General features: G+C 43.0%; 1 protein-coding gene and 1 long non-coding RNA gene across 2 annotated transcripts in view; one reads left to right on the top strand and one right to left on the bottom strand.

The window, feature by feature from the left end:
* LOC133230991 (KRAB domain-containing protein 5-like) overlaps positions 1–13,330 on the top strand; it is a 141,034-nt gene that overhangs the window by 117,277 nt on the left and 10,427 nt on the right. The gene's annotated exons all lie outside the window — the stretch shown is intronic.
* On the bottom strand, positions 479–12,222 carry LOC133231009 (uncharacterized). The gene is made up of 2 exons (XR_009731012.1): positions 11,680–12,222; positions 479–1,221 (listed from the first exon to the last, which is right to left on the bottom strand). It is a non-coding gene; the product is annotated as an uncharacterized LOC133231009 (long non-coding RNA).

Below are 13,330 nucleotides of genomic sequence, written 5' to 3'. Positions count from 1 at the left end.
GGCTCTAGGTGTCAGTAGTTGCAGCACACAGGCTCAGTAGTTGTGGTGCACAGGCTAAGTTGCCCTGCAGCATGTGGAATATTCCTGGGGCAGGGTTCAACCCCATATCCCCTGCACTTGCTGGCGTATTTGTATCCACTGGGCAATTGTTTTACAATTTTTTGTAAAAATGAAAGTTTTTCTTTTCTTTTGAAAGGTATATATTTTTAGTTTTTGAGTTTTTTAATCTTTTTAAAATTTTTCCATTGAAGGATACTTGCTTTACAGAATTTTGTTGTTTTCTGTCAAACATGAACAAGAATCAGCCATAGGTACACCGTGTCCCCTCCCTTCTGAACCTCCCTCCCACAGCCCTCCCCATCCCACCCTTCTACATTGTTACAGTGCTGTGTTCCTTTCTGCTGTACAACACTGTCAATCAGCCATAAGTGTTGAGGCAGTCAGTGCGGGTTCAAAAAGGATTTCCAGACACAGAGCATTTCAGAAAGGAGTGAGTTTATTAAAAACAAAGGGCAGAGATAAAGCAGGCACTGTGAGTGCAACGGGCCCACATCCGCACAGACCAGGGGATGCCGATAGTTTCCATGGGCTAATAGGCAATTTTTATAGCCTCAAAGCAAAATTGCTGCTGGATGGTTGATGTTAGGTGATTGGTTGGGGCACTATAGGGTGCTTACTGGAGTGGGCATCTTTGCCCCACTGGGAGTCGGGAAGCCTGGTATGACTATCAGTGGGCTTTTAAAAAGGTTTCAGAGAGGCTTAGTCAGTTTTGAAAGTGTCCTTGATTCTGAGCTGTGCTTCTGTGTTCTTGGTGCAAGGTTTCACATCTCTGGCCTTGGGGCAGCACGCCACAAATAACAGTAGCCATGATCTATATTCTCTGTGTTGATTGTGTCATTCCACTTGGCAGTCATTTAAAATGGAACCAAAATACTGAGAATCATGCTGAAGATCCAGCAGAGGATACTGAAGGTGCCCACATATTTGGGAGCTTTTCTCTTAAGCTCTGCCCACCTGGAGTCACTGAGAATGATGGTCACCTGAAAGGCACTCAAGAGGAAGATGGTGCCAATGGACACATCTCTGCCCATTCTTGGAACGGAAAAAGCAAATGTGCATCGAAAGCTGCCAGTGTTTCAGGAATTCCTTTCAAATGAACAACTAAGAGTTTGGCTAGAGTCACGTGCTTGAGAATCCAGTCTGTGGACCGACATTTGCCACCTGCGAAATAAAGGGAGGGAAAATGGTAAACAAGACAGAAATTCCCCATAATCCCTGCCGTAATCTGCAATAAAAAGATCACTCTTATTGCCAAATCCTCGGGGGCCATTCTGCCAAATTCTGGGAACTAATAATCTTCTTCTGAGCCAGAGAATCCTGCATGAGAAAATGAGGCAGAACTCTGTACCATATCAACTGGAATTGATACTCTTAAGTATTCTTCATTTACTTTAGATGCCACTGAAAAAGAAGTATTTATATTTCTTCCTGTAAAACAAGTGTCTGATATTTGAATGTGTAACAGTGAAAATACTTAAAGGAATATCAATGAGGATTTAAAAGTCATGCCCTGGTGGTTCAATTGTAGAGATTCCACCTGCCAAGCGGGAGATGAGTGTTCGATCCCTGGGTAAGGAACAAATGAGTGTAATATCAGTAAAGATACCATGATTATATTCTAAACTACACAAGATGATTTTTAAGTTCACACAGGGTAAAGATAAGGTAAGAGTAAAAATATTCAGGAAACAATATTATAGCATACCGTTTAGTTACAATAAATGAAAGTTAGATAATAAAGTAGAAATAGGTGGATGTGAATTGATAAGTTCAGTACAATGGTGGGAAGGAGGATAAAAACTGCATTACAAAGCAGTAGTGAAAAGATGACCTTTTTTTTTTTCAACAAATGAGTTAGTATAATGGCGACTATCTTCCCACCTTTGTACATACCAAGTGAATCAAAGTTTTTAAAAATCTTGGTAAAATGCTGGGAGACAGCACGGGAGTTCCCACCCATGACAAAGGTCATGCAGAGAGGATCTGACATGCAAAGGTGAATCAGAACTCAAGGGGCCCCCCTGGACCTGCCCGAGCATCTACCCCAAAACCAAAATCTGTTTTACTATTTCACGACCTTCACCAACTCTTCTGACATTAACGGGGGGCTATCCCCGACCACCTTTCCCTAAAGAAAATCAATTTAGAGCTCTAGTTATTAGGTCTCCTGGGCATAATAGGAATGTTTCAATTCAAACCCCTCTGATGACTTTCTAGCTTGCCTGACAGGTTTGTTCAGATTCCTTCAGCTAAGCATGTGATTGCTCACAGCATCCCAACCATAAGAAGCAGGGAAGCTTAAGATATTCTAACAATGCAGAGCTTCTTAGAGAGTTAAAATTGTTAGAATAGAACTAGTAGAGGATATCTTTGTTGACCTCATGCTTGCTGCCAAGTTTCCATCAGATCAGATCAGATCACATCAGTCGCTCAGTCGTGTCCGACTCTTTGGGACCCATGAATCGCAGTACGCCAGGACTCCCTGTCCATCACCAACACCTGGAGTTCATTCAGACCCACGTCCATCGAGTCAGTGATGCCATCCAGCCATCTCATCCTCTGTCGTCCCCTTCTCCTCCTGCCCCCAATCCCTCCCAGCATCAAAGTCTTTTCCAATGAGTCAATTCTTCGCATGAGGTGGCCAAAGTACTAGAGTTTCAGCTTTAGCAGCATTCCTTCCAAAGAAATCCCAGGGTTGATCTCCTTCAGAATGGACTGGTTTGATCTCCTTGCAGTCCAAGGGACTCTCAAGAGTCTTCTCCAACACCACAGTTCAAAAGCATCAATTCTTCGGCGCTCAGCCTTCTTCACAGTCCAACTCTCACATCCATACATGACCACAGGAAAAACCATAGTCTTGACTAGATGGACCTTTGTTGGCAAAGTAATGTCTCTGCTTTTAAATATGCTATCTAGCTTGGTCATAACTTTCCTTCCAAGGAGTAAGCGTCTTTTAATTTCATGGCTGCAGTCACCATCTGTGGCGATTTTGGAGCCCAGAAAAATAAAGTCTGACACTGTTTCCACTGTTTCCCCATCTATTTCCCATGAAGTGGTGGGACCAGATGCCATGATCTTCGTTTTCTGAATGTTGAGTTTAAGCCAACTTTTTCACTCTCCACTTTCACTTTCATCAAGAGGCTTTTGAGTTCCTCTTCACTTTCTGCCATAAGGGTGGTGTCATCTGCATATCTGAGGTTATTGATATTTCTCTCGGCAATCTTCATTCCAACTTGTGTTTCTTCCAGTCCAGCGTTTCTCATGATGTACTCTGCATATAAGTTAAATGAACAGGGTGACAATATACAGCCTTGACAAACTTCTTTTCCTATTTGGAACCAGTCTGTTGTTCCATGTCCAGTTCTAACTGTTGCTTCCTGACCTGCATACAAATTTCTCAAGAGGCAGATCACGTGGTCTGGTATTCCCATCTTTTCAAGCAATTTCCACAGTTTATTGTGATCCACACAGCCAAAGGCTTTGGCATAGTCAATAAAGCAGAAATAGATGTTTTTCTGAAACTCTCTTGCTTTTTCCATGATCCAGCGGATGTTGGCAATTTGATCTCTGGTTCCTCTGCATTTTCTAAAACCAGCTTGAACATCAGAAAGTTTACGGTTCACATATTGCTGAAGCCTGACTTGGAGAATTTTGAGCATTACTTTACTAGCAAGTGAGATGAGTGCAATTGTGCAGTCATTTGAACATTCTTTGGTATTGCCTTTCTTTGGGATTCGAATGAAAACTGACCTTTTCCAGTCCTGTGGCCACTGCTGAGTTTTCCAAATTTGCTGGCATATTGAGTGCAGCACTTTCACAGTATCATCTTTCAGGATTTGGAATAGCTCAACTGGAATTCCATCACCTCCAGTAGCTTTGTTCGTAGCGATGCTTTCTAAGGCCCACTTGACTTCACATTCCAGGATGTCTGGCTCTAGGTCAGTGATCACACCACCGTGATTATCTGAGCCGTGAACATCTTTTTTGTACAGTTCTTCTGTCTATTTTTGCCATCTCTTCTTAATATCTTCTCCTTCTGTTAGGTCCATACCATTTCTGTCCTTTATCGAGCCCATCTTTGCATGAAATGTTCCTTTGGTATCTCTCATTTTCTTGAAGAGATCCCTAGTCTATCCGATTCTGTTCTTTTCCTCTATTTTTTTTGCATTGATCGCTGAAGAAGGCTTTCTTATCTCTTCTTGCTATTCTTTGGAACTCTGCATTCAGATGCTTATATCTTTCCTTTTTTCCTTTGCTTTTCACTTCTCTTCTTTTCACAGCTATTGGTAAGGCCTCCCCAGATAATCATTTTGCTTTTTTGCATTTCTTTTCTATGGGAATGGTCTTGATCCCTGTCTCCTGTACAATGTCACGAACCTCATTCCATAGTTCATCAGGCACTCTATTTATCAGATCTAGGCCCTTAAATCTATTTCTCACTTCCACTGTATAATCATAAGGGATTTGATTTAGGTCATACCTGAACGATCTAGTGGTTTTCCCTACTTTCTTAAATTTAAGTCTGAATTTGGCAATAAGGAGTTCATGGTCTGAGGCACAGTCATCTCTTGGTTCTATTTTTGCTGACTGTGTAGAGCTTCTCCATCTTTGGCTGCAGAGAATATAATCAATATGATTTCAGTGTTGACCATCTGGTGATGTCCATGTACAGAGTCTTCTCTTGTGTTGTTGGAAGAAGGTGTTTGTTATGACCAGTGCATTTTCTTGGCAAAACTACATTAGTCGTTGCCCTGCTTCATTCCGTATTCCAAGGCCAAATTTGCCTGTTACTCCAGGTGTTTCTTGACTTCCTACTTTTGCATTCCAGTCCCCTATAATGAAAAGGACATCTTTTTTGGGTGTTAGTTCTAAAAGGTCTTGTAGGTCTTCATAGAACCGTTCAACTTCAGCTTCTTTAGTGTTACTGGTTGGGGCATAGACTTGGATTACTGTGATATTGAATGGTTTGCCTTGGAAACGAACAGAGATCATTCTGTCATTTCTGAGATTGCATCCAAGTACTGCATTTCGGACTCTTTTGTTGACCATGATGGCCACTCCATTTTTTTCTGAGGGATTCGTGCCCGCAGTAGTAGATATAATGGTCATCTGAGTTAAATTCACCCATTCCAGTCTATTTCAGTTTGCTGATTCCTAGAATGTCGACATTCACTCTTGCCATCTCTTGTTTGACCACTTCCAGTTTGCCTTGATTCATGGACCTGACATTCCAGGTTCCTATGCAATATTGCTCTTTACAGCATCGGACCTTGCTTCTATCACCAGTCACATCCACAGCTGGGTATTCTTTTTGCTTTGGCTCCATCCCAGAACAGTATGAAAAGGCAAGTTTCCATATTCCTTACCTATTGTGTCCCTGGGAGTGTATTGATTAATATAGTTGGTATATAGAAATGTAAGTAGTAGCTTTAATGTTTGTAACTTTGGACCCTTGGGTTAATTCTTTTCTTGTTATAACCCACCACACTTTTGCCCTATAGGAATGCAACTTTATCTAATGCTTTCAGAGGGTGGTGCCTGACTTTAAAATAATCACCTTTAGAGAAAAATAAGTTTTCTGAAGAAAGGGTCATAAAATGTTAACAGGCCTCCTGGCCAGAAGATGATGTAAATCACCTAAAGCTTTTGCACATGATAAGTTTGCAGAAGGAAAGCCTGGCTTCGATAAGGGTCAAGCACTGCTGACCTTGCATGACTCTACCCCACCTCCATTGTCCTCTATGCACAACTTAAGCTATAAAAACTACCTTGAAAAATAAAGTGTGGGCTTTGCCCACTGAAGCTGTGTCTCCCCATGCCGTTCTTTCTCTTTCCTTCTCCGTTTTCAGGCTGATTCCCTGCAGCGCAAGGGCCCTCTACGTTCACTTTCCTGCCTGGGCTTCTAAGACCCACTGGAGAAGGTGCCTGAGGTGGGGCACATTCAGCTATTTGAGAGGGCGCCTGTGGCCTACATGAACAGAGCAAGTCTTGTGCTGGGGCTTTATTGGCTTTCTGGGTAAACCAAGGCATATCAACCTCTTTTCTCTCCTCTATTTTCTTAACTGCAAAATTCCTTCCTTATCTCTTTATTTCTCTCAGTCACCAATGCCGTCCTCCCGAGGGAATCCCTGGATGCAACCAGGGCTGGATCCCGGCAGTAAAACATACATAAGATGAAATTATAAAAATAAATAAAAGTCATGTCTATAACACACGTTTATATACATCAAAATTCATGCCAGGATGAGTATTTTCATGGAACCATAAGTAGCAATGAGCCTAATACAGGTTACAGATTTGTAAAAATGTAAAGTCTTTTTATTAAAAAGGTGAAAATTAGAACTTAGTTCAGTTCAGTTCAGTTGTGACCAACTCTCTGCAACCCCATGGACTGCAGCACGCCAGGCTTCCCTGTCCATCACCAATTCCCAGTGTTTGCTCAAACTCGAGTCCATTGAGTCAGTGATGCCATCCAACCATTTTCATCCTCTGTCGTCCCCTTCACCTCCTCTCTTCAATCTTTCTCACCAACAGGGCTTTTTCCAAGAAGTTAGTTCTTCGCATCAGGTGGCCAAAACTATTGGAGCTTCAGCTTCAGTATCAGTCTTTCCAAAGAATATTCAGGATTGATTTCCTTTACGATTGACTGTTATGCTCTCCTTGCTGTCCAAGGGATTCTTGAGAGTCTTCTCCAACACCACAATTGAAAAGCATCAATTCTTCAGCACTCAGTTTTCTTTATGGTCTAACTCTCACATCCATACATGACTACTGGAAACACCATAGCTCTGACTATACAGACCCTTGTTAATAGAGTAATGACTTCGATTTTTAATATGCTCTCCAGGTTGGTTATGGCTTTTCTTCCAAGAAACAAGCGCCTTTTAATTTCATGGCTGCAGCCAATATCTCTAGTGATTTTGGAGCCTGAGAAAATACAGTCTGTCACTCTTTGCATTGTTTCTCCATCTATTGAAGTCCATCCCATGAAGTGATGGGACTGGGTTTCATGATTTTCATTTACTGAATGCTGAGTTTGAAGCCAGCTTCTTCGCTCTCCTGTTTCACTTTCATCAAGAGATTCTTTAGTTCCTCTTCACTTTCTGCCCTAAGGTTGGTGTCATCTGCATATCTAAGGTTATTGATATTTCTCCCAGAAATCTTGGTTCCAGTTTGTGCCTCATCCAGCCGCTCATTTAGCTTAAATACTAAATACTCTGCATTTAAGTTAAATAAGCAATATGAGAACATACAGCCTTGATGTACTCCTTTCGAAATGTGCAACCAATCTGTTCCATTTCCAGCTGTAACTGTTGCTTCTTCACCTGCATCCTAATTTTTCAGGAGACTGCTAAGGTGTTCTGGCTTTCCCATCTCTTTAAGAATTTTCCACAGTTTTTTGTGATCCACACAAATGCTTTAACATAGTCAAGGAAGCAGTAGTGGAGATTTTTCTGGAACTCTCTTTTTCTATGATCCAAGGGATCTTGGCAGTGTGATCTTTGGTTCCTTTCTTTGCCTTTTCTAAATCCAGCTTGAACATCTGGAAGTTCTTGGTTCACATACTATTGAAGCCTGGCTTGGAGAATTCCGGGCACTACTTTACTGGCATGTGAAATGAGTGGAACAACTGTGCTTCAGTTTGACCATTCTTTGGCATTGCCTTTCTTTGAGATTTGAATCATAACTGATATTTTCCAGTCCTGTAGCCAGGGCTGAATTTTACAAATGTGCTGGCACATTAAGTGCAGGATGTTGAACCTGAAACTCCAATACTTTGGCCACCTGATGCCAAAAGCTGACTCATTAGAAAAGACTCTGATGCTGTGAGGGATTGGGGGCAGGAGGAGAAGGGGACAACAGACGATGAGATGGCTCGATGGCATCACCAACTCGATGGACATGAGTTTCAGTGATCTCGGGGGTTTGGTGATGGACAGGGAGGCCTGGCCTGCTGCGATTTATGGGGTTGCAAAGAGTCAGACATGACTGAGCATCTGAACTGAACTGAATTCCAAATCATAAACTGATCTGTTAATTAATGTGACATTAAACGTATTGAGCGGAAGTCAAGATATCTGAAACATTAATATATCACATATAAAGAAAATGACATTTTAAGAAAGTGATTTTTATTTTGTAAAATGAAGTTATACAACTATAAATTTTGAGAATATTTTCAAATCAGAGAATAGGACACACTATGCTTTTATGCCTCATAGCTGCCATCTGAAACCCATTTCTGAAGTTACTTTTGGAAAATGGTCTGACCCAAATCACCCAATTATGGATTTTTCAATAGGAAACAATGTCTCTGTTAAGCACTTTATAAATTCCAGAGTTAGAGCAGGTATTTCTACTGCTTTCTGGTAGTTCAGATGGTAGAGAACCTGCCTAGAATGCAGGAAACCAGGGATCAATACCTTGATTGGAAAGATCCCCTGGAGAAGGATATGGCTACCCACTCCACTATTCTTGCCTGGAGACTTCCATGGATAGATGAGCCTGGCTGGCTACAGTCAATGGCGTTGCAAAGAGTCAGACACGACGATTGGACTAAGCACACAATTGTCAACTGTATATACTGTTTCTAATAAATATCATTCTAATAGATTTTTTACTCATGGAGGTACTGTTGGCACACATATAGTAACCCCCAAAATGTATGATTTCTGTAACGTACTCCATGATTTCCCATATATCTCTGCAATTCCAGTCATTAGTTATACTAAACTTTAGGTTACATATCGCTTGGATTCTAAAATAACAATCACTGTCACAAAAGTTATACTGTGATTTCCTTGGTTGTCCAGTGACTAAGACACCTGGCTCTCAATGCTAGCTTCGGTGAGGGCGGGGGTGGGGGGTGGGGGGTCAGGACTTGGGGGAGGTGCCTAGGTTTGATCCCTGATCAGGGAACTAAATCCCATATAGCACAAGTAAGATCCAGTTGCTGTTGCTGCTAAGTCAGTTCAGTCGTGTCCGACTCTGTGTGACCCCATAGACGGTAGCCCACCAGGCTCCCCCATCCCGGGGATTCTCCAGGCAAGAACACTGGAGTGGATTGCCATTTCCTTCTCCAATTCTTGAAAGTGAAAAGTGAAAGTGAAGTCGCTCAGTCATGTCCCACTCTTAACTACCCCACGCACTGCAACATAACAGGCTCCTCCGTCCATGGGTTATTCCAGGCAAGAGTACTGGACTTAGCTGCCATTGCCTTTTCCAAAGATACAGTATAGCCAAATAAATAAATATTTTTCAAAAAGAATTACACTAAGATATGTTAGGAGGCATTGTGAACTGACATCTGGTAGCACCCAATCTCTCTTTCATAGCTCCATTACATTTTTTGAATTCTTCCTCCTTCCAGTGTTGCTTTGGCACTGCATTATTTTGAGTCAGAACACTTTGTTTTCCTGAATGGTCACCAACCCAGACTCCCGAAAGCACCTGTTTCTTGCAGATTCTTGCCCACAAGCTGAAACAGAAAATACTCACTTGATATCTTCACATAGCCCGGATATTGGGTTCAGAGTGCTGGTCACGTCAAGCTCCTCCTGTGACGGGGAGGGACGCAGCTAGACCCCTAGATAGGGGTTTGTGATTCTGTGACCTCATGACCCCTCAGAACTGCAATTATCTCTTCACCTGTATCTGCGATGTGAGACAGGCTTAGAAAACTGAGATTATTTGTGGAAATCTTTATGGCTCAGTTGCTAATGATAAAAGAACAATTAAAGGTTTGTACCGATCCTCTCCAAAGGGACTCTTGAAATGCTTGAGGAAGGTTCTAGTCCCTTTGGTCCCTGGAGACAGACAGGGACTCACAAGGAACCAGTAGTAAATACTGAGGTCTGACAAAGGAAGGGAATTTCATGTGTCTGCTTGTATAGTTTGTATCCATGAGGTGTTTCCACCAAAAACGAGTTATTTCCTGTTCTTGAGACCACTGAACTGTGCCTCCATTTAGATTATGAGTAGAGAAATGGAGCCAAAGCACCTGAGAGGGATTTTCAAGAATTTCTCCATCTGTCATTTTACAAAGGTGAAATGTTCATACCTCATTGTCTGAAATGTCATAGAAATTCTCAAAAAGTATCTTGAGGCAAATGCCCCCTGTTTATAGTTAGGATTCAACGTCTGATAGAAATTCCCGCCTAATTTCCACTGTAGTCTGCAATAGCAGGTACACCTTAGTGCCAACTCCCTAGAGAATACTCTCCTAGTTCTTCGTGACCAAAGTCATATTCAGAACCAGAGGTTCCAGCAGGGAACCGTGAGATTTGACCTACTGATACATTTATCATGACAATCAGTATCAATCTCCTCTACTTAGAATTTGTCCCCACTCACAGATACTTAAGAAACATATTTTCTTTTTTGTTCACACCCCAAAACATGTGGGATCTTAGCTCCCTGGCTAGGGAAGGAACCGCAATGCTGCATCGGAAGATGGGGTCTTATCCACTGGGCTGCTGGGGATGCTCCAAAGCACATTTTCTTTAATAAGTAATTTATTACCTTGACATATATTTTCCTTTATATTGTAATGATTAATGCTCTTTCTGTGTAAGAAATGATTAAACCTTCAACTCTGAGATCTTAACTTCCCGAGCAGGGATTGAACCCAATAATAACCTGCAGTGGAAGCACAGCATCTTAACCACTGGACTACTAGGGAAGTTGCTAATCTCACATTTAAAGAGAAGGGTGTACTCTCCTGGGATACAATGGTCTGTGGGCCTCTTACTATTTTTTCTGTCTTGCGTTAGCGCTTCTCCAGATTATCCTTTCAAGGACTGGGTGAAGAGGAGGAGGTTAGGAAAGAAAGCCAACAGTAGGGAGGGTGTTTGGGAAGCTCAGTGCAGAGCAGTTGATGTGATCCACGCGTCCCATTTGCCTAGTTTTGTGCCCAGTTTTAGCACAAGAAGTCCTGCTTCTTGGAAACTTGTTCAGTCCTTGAAGAAGAAAGGCAATTGGTTGCTTCAGCAGCAGCAGCAGCAGCAATTAACAGAGGCAATCTGTATATCAACAGATTCTGACAGGAGCAACGGTATGTCATTTCTGTGGTTACGTTATAAACGACAATGTGGATTCCTATCTCCCTCTTTCTTTCTGGAATCACTTCTTAAGAGAAAAGCCAGCTTCCCTGATGTAAGCAGGTTTCTGGTTACAATTACTGAGGCTTCCTCTCAACGAATTATCTGAGCGGTTACATTCTGCTTTTCATCACCGAGGACACACCCATCTTCACACACTCCCACAAAGGGCTTTTGAATTTTCCCCGTTTTTCAACTTGCTGAAAACGTCTCGGCTTTCCATAGAGGCAGCTCTCAAAATTCTTCTCTTTTGCCTTAAGTTGTTTGAAACACTAACTTAGAACAGGCAGGAAGCAGCTCTGCTCCAGAGGAAATCAAAGAGATTTAAAGGCATTAAAAGGCAGAGAAAGGAAGCACAGCAGGACAGAAGGACCAACAGACCCAAAACCGAGAGGGGCGGGGGTGAGGGGAGGCAAGGCCCCGTCCCCACTGGCCCCGCCCATAAGTACCTGCGCTTCCGGCCTCGTCCCACCCTCTCCCCTTTCGTCGCCTATCTTTGGCCGCCCCGTAGCGCACTCACCACCCTCGGTACCGGATCTTCCTTCCGCACGTGCGCAGTATCCTGCAGACCCGGAATTGAGTTTAAATGAGCGACAGAGTGTTCTGGTAAGTTTTGTTTGTTTAAAACCCGATTCCTTGTCCCACTGCCTGTTGTCCTTCACACGTGGCTTTCGGGGGTCTCTGTGAACGTTCAAACCACCGTCCCCATTTCCCCATTCCCAGTGTGTGTCCTCGCATCGCCGTGAGAAGTTCTGAAGTCCTTTGTCTTAGCTGCCGGGACCCTGGGGTCCACGTCCGCTTCCTGTTAATATCGTTCTAGAGTCCACGTCCTTCTCTGGCAGTTCTGCCTTCTAACTTGTAGAGACCGCTGATTAAAGTCCTGTATTGCCCAACCCCTAAGTCCCTGATCCACGAAGAGGTGAAGGAGGCTCTATTCTGTATGGAGTTTGGTCAGGGTCTCGCCTAAGGTTTGAAGGGGAGGGTCAGCCTAGAACGTGTGGTTTTCACAGGAAGGGCCGCGAGTTCTGAAGAAAAGAATAAAACGAAAAACACCACGTTTGATTCTGTGTTCCAGAATCCCTGCTGTGTCAGTGGCCGTAGAGGATTGTATTTTGTACCTGTTGAGATCCTCCCTCTGTGTGGGGCTGTGTGACAGGGAGCTCGATGTGTTTTTCTAAGTATTGAACAGTCTATTTTCAACATTCAGGGGTCACTTCCCAAGATTGATCTTACGTGAGAAGGAAGCCCAGAGGAAGAGGAAAGCAAGGAGTCAGAAATGACTCATTCCGAGGTAAGAGGCATAGTCCTTTTGTTTGTTTGTTCTGTCTCTTTCCTGAAATGCTGTTTCTTTGGACTTGATAAGCTTCTTAACTTCTGAACCGGTTTGTTTACACTTACTCATAATCATGACCCCAAGGGACCCATTCCTCTCCTGGCACATCAGAATGACAGAAAACAGAGTATTGCCAGCCAAAGAATCTCAGTTTAGTGCAGTTCAGTCGCTCAGTCGTGTCCGATCTTTTCAACCCCGTGAATCACAGCACCCCAGGCCTCCCTGTCCATCACCAACTCCCGGAGTTCACTCAGACTCACATCCATCGAGTCAGTGATGCCATCCAGCCATCTCATCTTCTGTCGTCCCCTTCTCCTCCTGCCCCCAATCCCTCCCAGCATCAGAGACTTTTCCAGTGAGTCAACTCTTGGCATGAGGTGGCCAAAGTACTGGAGTTTCAGCTTTAGCATCATTCTTTCCAAAGAAATCCCAGGGCTGATCTCCTTCAGAATGGACTGGTTGGATCCTCTTGCAATCCAAGGGACTCTCAAGAGTCTTCTCCAATATCACAGTTCAAAAGGATCAATTCTTCAGCGTTCAGCCTTCTTCACCGTCCAACTCTCACATTCATACATGACTACAGGAAAAACCAAGGCTTGACTAGATGGACCTTTGTTGGCAAAGTAATGTCTCTGTTTTTGAATATGCTATCTATGTTGGTCATACGTTTCCTTCCAAGGAGTAAGCGTCTTTTAATTTCATGGCTACATTCACCATCTGCAGTGATTTTGGAGCCCAAAAAAATAAAGTCTGACACTGTTTCCACTGTTTCCCCATCTATTTCCCATGAAGTGGTGGGACCAGATGCCATGATCTTCGTTTTCTGATTGTTGATCTT

This window comes from Bos javanicus, chromosome 18 (genome assembly GCF_032452875.1).
Source record: "Bos javanicus breed banteng chromosome 18, ARS-OSU_banteng_1.0, whole genome shotgun sequence".
Lineage (NCBI taxonomy): Eukaryota > Metazoa > Chordata > Mammalia > Artiodactyla > Bovidae > Bos > Bos javanicus.
The sequence above is the reverse complement of the archived record's forward strand: the minus strand, read 5'-3'. Positions and strand labels throughout refer to the sequence as shown.